The 16,152-nt window shown below is 43.1% G+C and overlaps 3 non-coding genes across 3 annotated transcripts; 2 read left to right on the forward strand and 1 right to left on the reverse strand.

Moving 5' to 3' along the window:
• The first annotated feature begins 624 nt into the window (after positions 1 to 624).
• Positions 625 to 738, forward strand: LOC140275791 (U5 spliceosomal RNA). The gene has a single exon (XR_011908506.1). It is a non-coding gene; the product is annotated as a U5 spliceosomal RNA (small nuclear RNA).
• Positions 739 to 1,046: 308 nt separating this feature from the next.
• Positions 1,047 to 1,230, forward strand: LOC140276135 (U2 spliceosomal RNA). The gene has a single exon (XR_011908818.1). It is a non-coding gene; the product is annotated as a U2 spliceosomal RNA (small nuclear RNA).
• Positions 1,231 to 4,375: 3,145 nt separating this feature from the next.
• On the reverse strand, positions 4,376 to 4,489 carry LOC140276373 (U5 spliceosomal RNA). The gene has a single exon (XR_011908973.1). It is a non-coding gene; the product is annotated as a U5 spliceosomal RNA (small nuclear RNA).
• Positions 4,490 to 16,152: the final 11,663 nt, after the last annotated feature.

The raw sequence follows: 16,152 nt of genomic DNA on the forward strand, positions 1-16,152 counted from the left end.
CATCTGCCTTACATGTAACAGATTAGCGGTTTAGCAGTTTTAATTTAGTTTGAGTGAAGGAATTCATTTTATAGCAAAATCCGAAATCGTGAAGCACTCATGAAAGTAAGCTTATTCTCGGATTCCTGAAACTTTAGATTTGCTCTTTCTTTTACTGCAAAGTACAAAGTTGTTTTTTTTGTTTAAATCTTTCTAGACATGGTAAATATGAACGACAAAGCAGTTTTCACATAGTTTGAGTGAAGGAATTAATTTTATAGATAAAATCCCAAGAGTCTGCAGAGAAAAGAGAGTGAATGCGAAGTAGACTTTAACACGGCTATGGGAGCGAGCCGAGTGTCGGCTAACCGGAGAATTGCTTGAAAGAAACGCGACACCGAATGAGAGGTCAGAACAAAGCCTCAATACGGGATTCTCGTGGTGTTTTTGTTGCTGCCTTGTCTTTTGCATAGAGTAAAAGACAAGGCAGCCATCGAATAGGGCCCGATTGTTCCTACTTGGTCAGCCGAGGAGCAAGGGGGGGGGGGGGGGGGGGGGCAAGCGTCTCAACCAAGCAAAGCTCACCATGGGGAAGGTGGCTATACCAACTAGCCTGATGCCCTGCTCCCGCAGTGACGGATAATCGTACTCTGGTTTCTCTTCATAACATACAAGTCTTTCGCCTTTTACTAAAGACTTCCGTGGAGAGCAGAACTAATGAGTTGTTTCTATTATTGGCAGGCTTTACCTTTGCGGGTGAAGCCCTTTCTGTCTGTGCAAAAGAAATCTTGCTACTTTGCAGAGTGACTTCTCTGAGTAGAGTCGCCTTACTTGTTGCGACTGTGCCGATGTTCGAAGCTGGAGTGCAAAGTTGTTGCTTGAATGGTGCTTGCTGGAGCATGCGGGAGTGCAAAGTTATACCATTTAAAAGGGCTGAAGAGTGCTCAGTGCAGCGGGTGGGCGGAGGTGCAACGTGACACTCTGGCCACCTATGGCCATAAAAAGAACACTGCCACAAGTGCGCATTGTGCCAGCAAGGGCCCTCGGACCTGAAACAGTGGACAGTTATCGCTTCTCGGCCTTTTGGCTAAGATCAAGTGTAGTATCCGTTCTTATCAGTTTAATATGTCCTCTATACGAGGACAACATATTAAATGGATTTTTAAGAATAGGAGTTGAAAAAGAAGCTTGCTCCGTTCACTCCAAGCCTCGACCCGGTACTGCAGTGCCGCTGGGAACGGTGCGCTCTCCTCTGCTCTTGTGAAAAAGCAAACAGCGGTGCAGGATGGAAGTTTCAGGGAGCCCAAGATGAAACTTTCTTTTAATCTGCTGAGAAAAGAGAGTGAATGCGAAGTGGACTTTAACACAGCTCTGGGAGCGAGCCGAGTGCGGGCTAACCGGGAGAATTGCTTGAAAGAAACGCGACACCGAATGAGTGGTCAGAACAAAGCCTCAATACGGTGTTCCCGTGGTGTTTGTGGCTGCCTTGTCTTTTGCACAGAGTAAAAGACAAGGCAGCCATCGAATAGATTGTTTCTACTTGGTCAGCCGAGGAGCAGGGGGGGGGGGGGGGGGGGGGGGGGCAAGCGTCTCAACCAAGCAAAGCTCACCAAGTAGGAACAATCGGGCCCTTTTCGATGGCTGCAACACCTGAAAGAGATATTGATGCGAGACCCGATCAAATGCTTTTTCAAAGTCTAAATTTAAGATGACAAGCCGGGTGTTTCTGTCTCTAGCGTAATCAATGATGTCTCGAATCAGTACGAGGCTGTCGGTGAGTTGTCTCCCTGAGATGGCACAAGCTTGGTCTGGGTGAATTACCTCCTCTAAAACAGAGGACATCCGTGTCGCTAAAACCTTGCTAAAAAGTTTACAGTCAAAGTTTAAAAGTGTGATGGGCCTCCAATTCTTTAGGTCAGTCTTATCATTTTTTTTATAAAGTAGAGTCACTATTCCCACTCTAAAACTGTCAGGCAGTCGGTCGAGTTTTTCAAAATCTTTAAAAACATCTAAAATGTCTGATGATAAAAGGTCCCAATAGGTCAGATAGAATTCTGCAGGAAGCCCGTCTAAACCCGGAGCTCGACTTCTCTTAAAACCTGTTAGGCATTTTTTTTAACTCTAAAGCAGTAAAATTCTGTGTCAAGTGTGCATTCTCTTTTACGGTTTTGTCAACGAATTTTAAGATTTCTGCCGATGTTTCCAAGTGCACTGGTATAACTTTCTTTCTTTTTCACCTTCCTCAATTTCCTGCTCCCTGCTTCTTACAAAAATTCCTTTACTCTTTATTTCTGCTAAAACTGACATTTCCTTTTTGACATCTTTGATTTCTTCTTTAAAGTCTATGCCACACTGATTTAGTTTAAAGTAGCGCTGTAAGCGTTTATGTAGTCCCATCATACATCTATTCTCTTTCCTTTTTTTACGTTTACCTTGCTGTTTAAAAAAAGTCTGGGTCGTTTCCTTCACCATTTCCCACCATTGTGCATGTGTTTCGTAGAGGTCTTGAAGGGTCTGCCACTCTTTATAACATTCCCTGTACTGACTGACTATGATTTCATCCTCCAACAGGGAACAGTTGAGTTTCCACAGACCACTTCCTACCGTCACACCAGAAGGGGGTGAAAGGGTGCAGGAGAGCATAAGGTGGTCTGAAAAGAAAACAGGGGTTAATCTAACATCAGTGGGTGGGCAATCTCTAGTAAAGAAATAATCAATGCGAGAGGCTCTGGTGCCATCATGACTAAACCAGGTGAAGCCCTCCTCTCTGGGATGCATGGTTTTAAAACAGTCAGTAAGCTTAAAATCCCTGCATATGCCCTGAAGTAAAATCGAAGTCTTATCCACTTTAAAATCTACCCCTGCTCTTTTTCTATCTTTCCTGCTCAAGATACAGTTAAAATCCCCTCCTACAACTAAAGGTACTTGCCCTAGCATGTAAAGCTGTATATCTTCTAAAAGGTCATACCTTTCATTTTTTCCATTGAAACCATAAATATTTAAGAGGTTAAAGTCTTGCCCCATAAAATTCAAGTGTGCTAAAAGTGCCCGTCCGTCTCTCACCACTGTGCTACCTTTCACCAGAACATGCGGATTTTTAATTAGAATGGCCACACCATCATTTTTATTTTGATTTGAGCCACTCCATATCGATAAATGGGGCCACATTTCCTCCCATTGTCTATGGTTTTTTAAAAAAGGTAGTCCACATTCTTGTATTAAAAACACATCTGATTTTATGGAGTCTAAAAAGGATAAAATACTCTGGGCTCTTGTCTTTGATTTCACACTTCTCACATTTAGTGTTGAGAAGGTGAGAACCATTAAAAGCATAAAGGAAAGTAGGTATGTCATTTTCGTTTTTCTAAGTTATCAAAACAAATTACACACAGGTTATTTCTTGGGAAACTAGCTCTTCCTTCATTTCTTTAGGTGAAAAGTGAGTAGGGTGATCTATATTTCCTTTTCGGACTCTCGGTGTTGGCCTCTGACGCAATGTTGCATTTAACTTTGAGTCCCTGGGGGTTGATTGCAGAGCTGAAGTTAAAAAGGAGACCTCATTTCGTGAGTCGGAGGGGAAGACTCTAGGTTCTTCCACTGAAGAACTGTCTGAAAGGGACCTAACCCTTCCCCTCTTCTCTGATACCACTGGGGAATCAGAGGCTCAGATGCCGTCCTCTTCGGCTGTTGACCTTCGGGGAGGTGAGTATCTTCACTAGACTCACCTGTCTGCTCTTCCTCCTCATTTAGCGTAGCTCCACCCTCTGCCTGTGAATTCTCACAGACTTCAACACTGAGTGGTGAGGCCTCTACAGGCCCCTCCCCTTTTTGCTCCTCACTTCCAATCCAAGCTTTTGGCGGGAAGTTTGAATTTATTGGGTCAACCTCTTCACTTTGTTCACCAACTGCCACCTTTGGTCCTTCTCTTTGTTGGCTTGACTGTGGCTTTACCGTCTTTAATTTGTTGGCAAAAGATTTAGGGCAATCTCTGAAGAGGTGATTTAATTCTCCACAGAGATTACATTTCCTGCCATTTGGACACTCTCCAAAAGTTTGCCCAATTTCTCTGCTCTTCCCACATAACACCTTGGTACAAGCCTCAACCAGGTGCCCATGCTCACCACACTTGCGGCAGAACTTGGGCTGCCCCTGGTAGTGGATGTAACCTCGGTTTTCAAGGTGGCCAGAGTGTCGCCCACCCGCTGCACTGAGCACTCTTCAGCCCTTTTAAATGGTATAACTTTGCACTCCCGCACGCTCCAGCAAGCACCATTCAAGCAACAACTTTGCACTCCAGCTTCGAACATCGGCACAGTCGCAACAAGTAAGGCGACTCTACTCAGAGAAGTCACTCTGCACAGTAAGAAGATTTCTTTTGCACAGACAGAAAGGGCTTCACCCGCAAAGGTAAAGCCTGCCAAAAATAGAAACAACTCATTAGTGCTGCTCTCCACAGAAATCTTTAGTAAAAGGCGAAAGACTTGTACGTTATGAAGAGAAACCAGAGTACGATTATCCGTCACTGCGGGAGCAGGGCATCAGGCTTGTTGGCATAGCCACCTTCCCCATGGTGAGCTTTGCTTGGTTGAGACGCTTGCCCCCCCCCCCTTGCTCCTCGGCTGACCAACTAGGAACAATCGGGCCCTATTCGATGGCTGCCTTGTCTTTTACTCTGTGCAAAAGACAAGGCAGCAACAAAAACACCACGAGAATCCCGTATTGAGGCTTTGTTCTGATCGCTCATTCGGTGTCGCGTTTCTTTCAAGCAATTCTCCCGGTTAGCCCACACTCGGCTCGCTCCCATAGCCGTGTTAAAGTCTACTTCGCATTCACTCTCTTTTCTCAGCAGACTCTTGGGATTTTATCCATAAAATTAATTCCTTCACTCAAACTATGTGAAAACTGCTTTGTCCTTAATATTTACCATGTCTAGAAAGATTTAAACAAAAAAAACAACGTTGTACTTTGCAGTAAAAGAAAGAGCAAATCTAAAGTTTCAGGAATCCGAGAATAAGCTTACTTTCATGAGTTCTTCACGATTTCGGATTTTGCTATAAAATGAATTCCTTCACTCATACTAAATTAAAACTGCTAAACCGCTAATCTGTTATATGTAAGGCAGATGTCAAATTCACCGAAATAGGATCAAAGGGTATTCGGCCAATCGAGCTGTAGCAGCTTCGGTAAAAGAGTATAAGTTGAAGAGTTTGTGAATAAAGGTGTGCGCACACATAGTGTGCTGTACGAAAATAGGCAGGGAGCAATGCCGGCTGGGGTATATGTTCTTGTATGTTGTCTGACTGTTTGATTTGAATGTGTTGTGTAAGTGTCCTGTTGAATGTTACATGTTTGGGCTTTGACACGCTTCACTGTGGTTGTTAACTGTGTGGTGTGTCCTGAAATGTTATATGTTTGGGCTGTGTGACATGCTTAATGCTTGTCAGTAGCTACCCACTTATTCATATATAGCAACTGACAACATAAGAAGTCCGGACATACTTTGATAGTAGTTGTAGAAGTATCCTTATTGATAATAGATCACTAATTCATATTGATAGAACAGTAGATGAACAGGTGCTTGCACATGTCTCACGAAAATAAAATGGGTGTATGATTGCTGACGGCAGAGCAATACTGCCAAACTTATGAGTTCTTGTGGCAAACTTGATTCAGTGTCTTGACGTGTATACGCTGTTTCGCTGACTTGATTGTCACAAGAAACAAAGTGTGTTTGATAAGATCTGACCATTTTATTACGGGAGGATCAGTATGTATGGATTCTGATGTGACTGATAAACCCTGTCGTATCTTAAGCATAATCTAATACGTGAGACAACGCCCTGGCACACGATAAAAAAAAAAAAAGAGAGAGAGCGGTTTTGTGTCCCCACAGTCCATAATGTAGAAAAGAGAGAAAAAAGCCTTTCTGATTTGGTGTGTGTGCTCATAGTGCAGAGTGTAGAGAAAAGAAAGCCGTTTTGGTGTCACGGGTGTTGTGACTTACACACACACATTTCTAAATTGAGAAAGGAAATTATTTTAGAGGAAGCACTAGAGTTTAGATCCCACATTTGTTGATAGGCATTCATTTATTTCTTCACTTCTGATGAAGTTTCAACAATAAACAACAAACTTTGTATTATGAGAAAGAACCAGACTCATTCTTCAGGAATCCGAAAATAAGCTCTATTTTATGAGTTATGCACGAATTCGGATTCTCCTATAAAACGAATTCATTAACTCAAACCAAGTTAAGACTGCTTTGTCCTTCATATTTATTCATGTCTAATCAAGTTTCAACGATAAACAACGTTGTACTTTGTAGAATGAGAAAGAACTTCTTCAGCAATAAGCATCTCTCGACATATGACAAAATACAGATTTTGCTATAAAATTAATTCCTTCTATCAGCCTGACTTAAAACTGTTTGTCCTCCTTATTTATCCACTTCAAATCAAGTTTCAACAATTAAAAAAAATTTGTAGTTTGAGAAAGAACAACTTAATCTTCAGCAATCAGTATAAAAAGAGGTGCAAATGCCAACCAAACATACCTAAAAGGTGGAGCGGAAGTATTCAGCTGCAAGTAGGTGTGAATGTTCGACCATAATTTGTAAAAAGCAGGTAAGAAAAAGTTCGAATGCCCGACTATATATTAACAAAAGCGGGAGGAGAGGTCTTCGGATGAGAGTGGGTGAGAATTTCCAACCATAATCTATAAAATACGGTGAAAAAAAATATGTGAATGCCTCATAGAACACTAAAAGCGGAAGTGTTCGGCTGCAAGAAGGTGTGAATGTCCGACTATATTTGGTGAAAAGCAGGTGAAGCAAGGTCTGAATGCCCAACCTTACATCATCAAAAGCGAGATCAGAGGTGTTTGGCTGCAAGAAGGCCATAGTTTGCCAAAAGCGGGTAAGGTGCGAATGACCGACTAAATATCAACAAAAGTGGGGGCGGAGGTCTTTGGATGCAAGTGGGTGTGAATATCCCACCATACAAGTATGGTGGAGAGGAAGCTGTGAATGGCCGACCATAGTAAAAGGCGGGTGAGAGAAGGTGCGAATGTCAAACCATACATAATCAAAACAGGGAGCGGAGGTGTTCTGCTGTAAGAAGGTGTGAATGTCCAACCATAGTTGGTAAAAAGCAGTTAAGAAAAGGTTCGAATATCCAACCAAACATAATCAAAAGCGGGAGCAGAGCTGTTCGACTGCAAGTAGGTGTGAATGTCAGATCATAATTTGCAAAAAGCTGATGAGAAAGGGTGAGAATGCCCGACTATACACCATCAAATGCGGGAGCGGAGTTGTTCGGCTGTGAGTAGGTGTGAATCTCCGACCATAATTGCTGAAAAATGTGTTAGAAAAGGTAAGAATGCCGGTCCATACATCATCAAAGCGAGAGAGGTTGTGTTCGGCTGCAAGTAGGTGTGACTGTTCGACTAAAGTTTGTAAAAAGTGGGTAAGACAAGGTGCGAATGCCTGACAATGTATGATCAAAAGCGGGAGCGGAGGTGTTCAGCTGCAAGAAGGTCTACATGTCCATCAATAATTGCTAGAAAACATGAAAGAAACTTTTCGAAAATCAAACCGCACATGATCATAAGTGGGATAGGAGGTGTTCAGCTGCAAGGTGTGAATGTCCACCCATAATTCCTGAAAAATGGGCAAAAAAAAGGTGTGAATGCCCAACCATACATCATCAAAAGCAGGAGTGGAAGTGTTCGGCTACAAGAAGGTGTGAACGTCCAACCAAAATATGTAAAAAGCAGTTAAGAAAAGGTTCGAATATCCAACCAAACATAATCAAAAGCGGGAGCAGAGCTTTTCGACTGCAAGTAGGTGTGAATGTCAGATCATAATTTGCAAAAAGCTGATGAGAAAGGGTGAGAATGCCCGACTATACATCATCAAATGCGGGAGCGGAGTTGTTCGGCTTTGAGTAGCTGTGAATCTCGGACCATAATTGCTGAAAATGTGTTAGAAAAGGTAAAAATGCCGGTCCATACATCATCAATAGCGAGAGAGGTTGTGTTCGGCTGCAAGTAGGTGTGAATGTCCAGCCATAATTACTCACAAACGGGTAAGAAAAGGTAGTATTGCCAGACCATATATGATCAAAACAGGGAGCGGAGGTGGTTCAGCTTCAAGAAGGTTTGAATGTCCGACTAAAGTTCAAATATATTAAAGAAAGCGGGAGGAGAGGTCTTCGGATGAGAGTGGTTGAAAATTTCCGACCATAATGTATAAAATGCGGTGAAAAAAAGGTGTGATAGAACACTAAAAGGTGGAGCGGAAGTGTTCGGCTGCAAGAAGGTGTGAATGTCCGACTATATTTGGTGAAAAGCAGGTGAAGCAAGGTCTGAATGCCCAACCTTACATCATCAAAAGCGAGATCAGAGGTGTTTGGCTGCAAGAAGGCCATAGTTTGCCAAAAGCGGGTAAGGTGCGAATGTCCGACTAAATATCAACAAAATTTGGGGCAGAGGTCTTCGGATGCAAGTGGGTGTGAATATCCAACCATACAAGTATGGTGGAGAGGAAGCTGTGAATAGCCGACCATAGTTTGGAAAAAGCGGGTAAGAAAAGTTTTGAATACTCGAACATACACCTTCAAAAGAGGGAGCGGAGGTGTTCCGCTGTACGAAGGTGTGAATGTCCGACCATAGTTTGTAAAAAGCGGGTAAGAAAAGGTTAAAATACCCGACTGTACACAATCAATAGCGGGAGCGGATGTGTTCGGCTACAAGAAGGTGTGAAAGTCCGACCTTGGTTTGTAAAAAGCGGGTAAGAAAAGGTTCGTATGCCCGAATATACACCATCAAAAGCGGAAGCGGAGGTGTTCGGCTGCAAGATATTGTGAACGTCCGACCAAAGTTTGTAAAAAGCAGTTAAGAAAAGGTTCGAATATCTAACCAAACATAATCAAAAGCGGGAGCAGAGCTGTTCGACTGGAAGTAGGTGTGAATGTCAGATCATAATTTGCAAAAAGCTGATGAGAAAGGGTGAGAATGCCCGACTATACACCATCAAATGCGGTAGCGGAGTTATTCGGCTGTGAGTAGGTGTGAATCTCCAACCATAATTGCTGAAAAATGTGTTAGAAAAGGTAAAAATGCCGGTCCATACATCATCAAAATCGGGAGAGGTGGTGTTCAGCTGCAAGAAGGTCTAAATGTCCATCAATAATTGCTAGAAAACATGAAAGAAAATTTTCGAAAATCAAACCACACATGATCATAAGTGGGAGAGGAGGTGTTCAGCTGCAAGAAGGTGTGAATGTCCACCCATAATACCTGAAAAATGGGTAAAAAAAAGGTGCGAATGCCCAACCATACATCATCAAAAGGAGGAGTGCATGTGTTCGGCTACAAGAAGGTGTGAACGTCCAACCAAAGTTTGTAAAATGCAGTTAAGAAAAGGTTCGAATATCCAACCAAACATAATCAAAAGCGGGAGCAGAGCTGTTCGACTGCAAGTAGGTGTGAATGTCAGATCATAATTTGCAAAAAGCTGATGAGAAAGGGTGAGAATGCCCGACTATACACCATCAAATGCGGGAGCGGAGTTGTTCGGCTGTGAGTAGGTGTGAATCTCCGACCATAATTGCTGAAAAATGTGTTAGAAAAGGTAAGAATGCCGGTCCATACATCATCAAAAGCGAGAGAGGTTGTGTTCGGCTGCAAGTAGGTGTGACTGTTCGACTAAAGTTTGTAAAAAGTGGGTAAGACAAGGTGCGAATGCCTGACAATGTATGATCAAATGCGGGAGCGGAGGTGTTCAGCTGCAAGAAGGTCTACATGTCCATCAATAATTGCTAGAAAACATGAAAGAAACTTTTCGAAAATAAACCGCACATGATCATAAGTGGGATAGGAGGTGTTCAGCTGCAAGGTGTGAATGTCCACCCATAATTCCTGAAAAATGGGCAAAAAAAAGGTGTGAATGCCCAACCATACATCATCAAAAGCAGGAGTGGAAGTGTTCGGCTACAAGAAGGTGTGAACGTCCAACCAAAATATGTAAAAAGCAGTTAAGAAAAGGTTCGAATATCCAACCAAACATAATCAAAAGCGGGAGCAGAGCTTTTCGACTGCAAGTAGGTGTGAATGTCAGATCATAATTTGCAAAAAGCTGATGAGAAAGGGTGAGAATGCCCGACTATACATCATCAAATGCGGGAGCGGAGTTGTTCGGCTGTGAGTAGCTGTGAATCTCGGACCATAATTGCTGAAAAATGTGTTAGAAAAGGTAAAAATGCCGGTCCATACATCATCAAAAGCGAGAGAGGTTTTGTTCGGCTGCAAGTAGGTGTGAATGTCCAGCCATAATTACTCACAAACGGGTAAGAAAAGTTAGTATTGCCAGACCATATATGATCAAAACAGGGAGCGGAGGTGGTTCAGCTGCAAGAAGGTTTGAATGTCCGACTAAAGTTCAAATATATTGAAGAAAGCGGGAGGAGAGGTCTTCGGATGAGAGTGGTTGAAAATTTCCGACCATAATGTATAAAATGCGGTGAAAAAAAGGTGTGATAGAACACTAAAAGGTGGAGCGGAAGTGTTCGGCTGCAAGAAGGTGTGAATGTCCGACTATATTTGGTGAAAAGCAGGTGAAGCAAGGTCTGAATGCCCAACCTTACATCATCAAAAGCGAGATCAGAGGTGTTTGGCTGCAAGAAGGCCATAGTTTGCCAAAAGCGGGTAAGGTGCGAATGTCCGACTAAATATCAACAAAATTTGGGGCGGAGGTCTTCGGATGCAAGTGGGTGTGAATATCCCACCATACAAGTATGGTGGAGAGGAAGCTGTGAATAGCCGACCATAGTTTGGAAAAAGCGGGTAAGAAAAGGTTTGACTGCCCGAACATACACCATCAAAAGAGGGAGCGGAGGTGTTCCGCTGTACGAAGGTGTGAATGTCCGACCATACTTGGTAAAAAGCGGGTAAGAAAAGGTTAAAATACCCGACTGTACACAATCAATAGCGGGAGCGGATGTGTTCGGCTACAAGAAGATGTGAAAGTCCGACCATGGTTTGTAAAAAGCGGGTAAGAAAAGGTGCGAATGTCCGACAATGTATGATCAAAAGAGAGAGCGGAGGTTTTCGGATACAAGAAGGTTTGAATGTCCCACCATAGTTTGTAAAAAGCGGGTAAGAAAAGGTTCGAATGCCCGACTATACACCATCAAAAGCGGGAGCAGAGGTGTTCCGCTGTAAGACGGTGTGAATGTCCGACCATAGTTGGTAAAAAGCGGGTAAGAAAAGGTTAAAATACCCGACTGTACACAATCAATAGCGGGAGCGGAGTTGTTCGGCTACAAGAAGGTGTGAAAGTCCGACCATGGTTTGTAAAAACCGGGAAGAAAAGGCTCGAAAGCCCGACTATACACCATCAAAAAGAAGGTTTGAATGTCCATCAATAATTGCTTTAAAACAAGAAAGTAAATTTTCGAATATCAAACCGCACATGATCATAAGCGGGAGAGGAGGTGTTCGGCTGCAAGAAGGTGTGAATGTCCACCCATAATTCATGAAAAATGGGTAAAAAAAAAAGGTGCGAATGCCTAACAATACATTATCAAAAGCAGGTGTGAATGTCAGATCATAATTTGTAAAAAGCTGATGAGAAAGGGTGAGAATGCCCGACTATACACCATCAAATGCGGGAGCGGAGGTGTTCGGCTCTGAGTAGGTGTGAATGTCCGACCATAATTGCTGAAGAATGTGTTAGAAAAGGTAAGAATGCTGGACCATACATCATCAAAAGCGGGAGAGGTGGTGTTCGGCTGCAAAAAGGTGTGACTGTTCGACTAAAGTTTGTAAAAAGTGGGTAAGACAAGGTGCGAATGCCTGACAATGTATGATCAAAAGCGGGAGCGGAGGTGTTCAGCTGCAAGAAGGTCTACATGTCCATCAATAATTGCTAGAAAACATGAAAGAAACTTTTCGAAAATCAAACCGCACATGATCATAAGTGGGATAGGAGGTGTTCAGCTGCAAGGTGTGAATGTCCACCCATAATTCCTGAAAAATGGGCAAAAAAAAGGTGTGAATGCCCAACCATACATCATCAAAAGCAGGAGTGGAAGTGTTCGGCTACAAGAAGGTGTGAACGTCCAACCAAAATATGTAAAAAGAAGTTAAGAAAAGGTTCGAATATCCAACCAAACATAATCAAAAGCGGGAGCAGAGCTGTTCGACTGCAAGTAGGTGTGAATGTCAGATCATAATTTGCAAAAAGCTGATGAGAAAGGGTGAGAATGCCCGACTATACATCATCAAATGCGGGAGCGGAGTTGTTCGGCTGTGAGTAGGTGTGAATCTCCGACCATAATTGCTGAAAAATGTGTTAGAAAAGGTAAAAATGCCGGTCCATACATCATCAAAAGCGAGAGAGGTTGTGTTCGACTGCAAGTAGGTGTGAATGTCCAGCCATAATTACTCACAAACGTGTAAGAAAAGGTAGTAGCCAGACCATATATGATCAAAACAGGGAGCGGAGGTGGTTCAGCTGCAAGAAGGTTTGAATGTCAAACTAAAGTTCAAATATATTAACAAAAGCGGGAGGAGAGGTCTTCGGATGAGAGTGGTTGAAAATTTCCGACCATAATGTATAAAATGCGGTGAAAAAAAGGTGTGATAGAACACTAAAAGGTGGAGCGGAAGTGTTCGGCTGCAAGAAGGTGTGAATGTCCGACTATATTTGGTGAAAAGCAGGTGAAGCAAGGTCTGAATGCCCAACCTTACATCATCAAAAGCGAGATCAGAGGTGTTTGGCTGCAAGAAGGCCATAGTTTGCCAAAAGCGGGTAAGGTGCGAATGTCCGACTAAATATCAACAAAATTTGGGGCGGAGGTCTTCGGATGCAAGTGGGTGTGAATATCCCACCATACAAGTATGGTGGAGAGGAAGCTGTGAATAGTCGACCATAGTTTGGAAAAAGCGGGTAAGAAAAGGTTTGAATGCCCGAACATACACCATCAAAAGAGGGAGCGGAGGTGTTCCGCTGTACGAAGGTGTGAATGTCCGACCATACTTGGTAAAAAGCGGGTAAGAAAAGGTTAAAATACCCGACTGTACACAATCAATAGCGGGAGCGGATGTGTTCGGCTACAAGAAGATGTGAAAGTCCGACCATGGTTTGTAAAAAGCGGGTAAGAAAAGGTGCGAATGTCCGACAATGTATGATCAAAAGAGAGAGCGGAGGTTTTCGGATACAAGAAGGTTTGAATGTCCCACCATAGTTTGTAAAAAGCGGGTAAGAAAAGGTTCGAATGCCCGACTATACACCATCAAAAGCGGGAGCAGAGGTGTTCCGCTGTAAGACGGTGTGAATGTCCGACCATAGTTGGTAAAAAGCGGGTAAGAAAAGGTTAAAATACCCGACTGTACACAATCAATAGCGGGAGCGGAGTTGTTCGGCTACAAGAAGGTTTGAATGTCAAACTAAAGTTCAAATATATTAACAAAAGCGGGAGGAGAGGTCTTCGGATGAGAGTGGTTGAAAATTTCCGACCATAATGTATAAAATGCGGTGAAAAAAAGGTGTGATAGAACACTAAAAGGTGGAGCGGAAGTGTTCGGCTGCAAGAAGGTGTGAATGTCCGACTATATTTGGTGAAAAGCAGGTGAAGCAAGGTCTGAATGCCCAACCTTACATCATCAAAAGCGAGATCAGAGGTGTTTGGCTGCAAGAAGGCTATAGTTTGCCAAAAGCGGGTAAGGTGCGAATGTCCGACTAAATATCAACAAAATTTGGGGCGGAGGTCTTCGGATGCAAGTGGGTGTGAATATCCCACCATACAAGTATGGTGGAGAGGAAGCTGTGAATAGCCGACCATAGTTTGGAAAAAGCGGGTAAGAAAAGGTTTGACTGCCCGAACATACACCATCAAAAGAGGGAGCGGAGGTGTTCCGCTGTACGAAGGTGTGAATGTCCGACCATACTTGGTAAAAAGCGGGTAAGAAAAGGTTAAAATACCCGACTGTACACAATCAATAGCGGGAGCGGATGTGTTCGGCTACAAGAAGATGTGAAAGTCCGACCATGGTTTGTAAAAAGCGGGTAAGAAAAGGTGCGAATGTCCGACAATGTATGATCAAAAGAGAGAGCGGAGGTTTTCGGATACAAGAAGGTTTGAATGTCCCACCATAGTTTGTAAAAAGCGGGTAAGAAAAGGTTCGAATGCCCGACTATACACCATCAAAAGCGGGAGCAGAGGTGTTCCGCTGTAAGACGGTGTGAATGTCCGACCATAGTTGGTAAAAAGCGGGTAAGAAAAGGTTAAAATACCCGACTGTACACAATCAATAGCGGGAGCGGAGTTGTTCGGCTACAAGAAGGTGTGAAAGTCCGACCATGGTTTGTAAAAACCGGGAAGAAAAGGCTCGAAAGCCCGACTATACACCATCAAAAAGAAGGTTTGAATGTCCATCAATAATTGCTTTAAAACAAGAAAGTAAATTTTCGAATATCAAACCGCACATGATCATAAGCGGGAGAGGAGGTGTTCGGCTGCAAGAAGGTGTGAATGTCCACCCATAATTCATGAAAAATGGGTAAAAAAAAAAGGTGCGAATGCCTAACAATACATTATAAAAAGCAGGTGTGAATGTCAGATCATAATTTGTAAAAAGCTGATGAGAAAGGGTGAGAATGCCCGACTATACACCATCAAATGCGGGAGCGGAGGTGTTCGGCTCTGAGTAGGTGTGAATGTCCGACCATAATTGCTGAAGAATGTGTTAGAAAAGGTAAGAATGCTGGACCATACATCATCAAAAGCGGGAGAGGTGGTGTTCGGCTGCAAAAAGGTGTGACTGTTCGACTAAAGTTTGTAAAAAGTGGGTAAGACAAGGTGCGAATGCCTGACAATGTATGATCAAAAGCGGGAGCGGAGGTGTTCAGCTGCAAGAAGGTCTACATGTCCATCAATAATTGCTAGAAAACATGAAAGAAACTTTTCGAAAATCAAACCGCACATGATCATAAGTGGGATAGGAGGTGTTCAGCTGCAAGGTGTGAATGTCCACCCATAATTCCTGAAAAATGGGCAAAAAAAAGGTGTGAATGCCCAACCATACATCATCAAAAGCAGGAGTGGAAGTGTTCGGCTACAAGAAGGTGTGAACGTCCAACCAAAATATGTAAAAAGAAGTTAAGAAAAGGTTAGAATATCCAACCAAACATAATCAAAAGCGGGAGCAGAGCTGTTCGACTGCAAGTAGGTGTGAATGTCAGATCATAATTTGCAAAAAGCTGATGAGAAAGGGTGAGAATGCCCGACTATACATCATCAAATGCGGGAGCGGAGTTGTTCGGCTGTGAGTAGGTGTGAATCTCCGACCATAATTGCTGAAAAATGTGTTAGAAAAGGTAAAAATGCCGGTCCATACATCATCAAAAGCGAGAGAGGTTGTGTTCGACTGCAAGTAGGTGTGAATGTCCAGCCATAATTACTCACAAACGTGTAAGAAAAGGTAGTAGCCAGACCATATATGATCAAAACAGGGAGCGGAGGTGGTTCAGCTGCAAGAAGGTTTGAATGTCAAACTAAAGTTCAAATATATTAACAAAAGCGGGAGGAGAGGTCTTCGGATGAGAGTGGTTGAAAATTTCCGACCATAATGTATAAAATGCGGTGAAAAAAAGGTGTGATAGAACACTAAAAGGTGGAGCGGAAGTGTTCGGCTGCAAGAAGGTGTGAATGTCCGACTATATTTGGTGAAAAGCAGGTGAAGCAAGGTCTGAATGCCCAACCTTACATCATCAAAAGCGAGATCAGAGGTGTTTGGCTGCAAGAAGGCCATAGTTTGCCAAAAGCGGGTAAGGTGCGAATGTCCGACTAAATATCAACAAAATTTGGGGCGGAGGTCTTCGGATGCAAGTGGGTGTGAATATCCCACCATACAAGTATGGTGGAGAGGATGCTGTGAATAGTCGACCATAGTTTGGAAAAAGCGGGTAAGAAAAGGTTTGAATGCCCGAACATACACCATCAAAAGAGGGAGCGGAGGTGTTCCGCTGTACGAAGGTGTGAATGTCCGACCATACTTGGTAAAAAGCGGGTAAGAAAAGGTTAAAATACCCGACTGTACACAATCAATAGCGGGAGCGGATGTGTTCGGCTACAAGAAGATGTGAAAGTCCGACCATGGTTTGTAAAAAGC

This window comes from Leuresthes tenuis, unplaced genomic scaffold, assembly GCF_036924035.1.
Source record: "Leuresthes tenuis unplaced genomic scaffold, fLeuTen1.0.hap1 SCAF_18, whole genome shotgun sequence".
Classification (NCBI taxonomy): domain Eukaryota; kingdom Metazoa; phylum Chordata; class Actinopteri; order Atheriniformes; family Atherinopsidae; genus Leuresthes; species Leuresthes tenuis.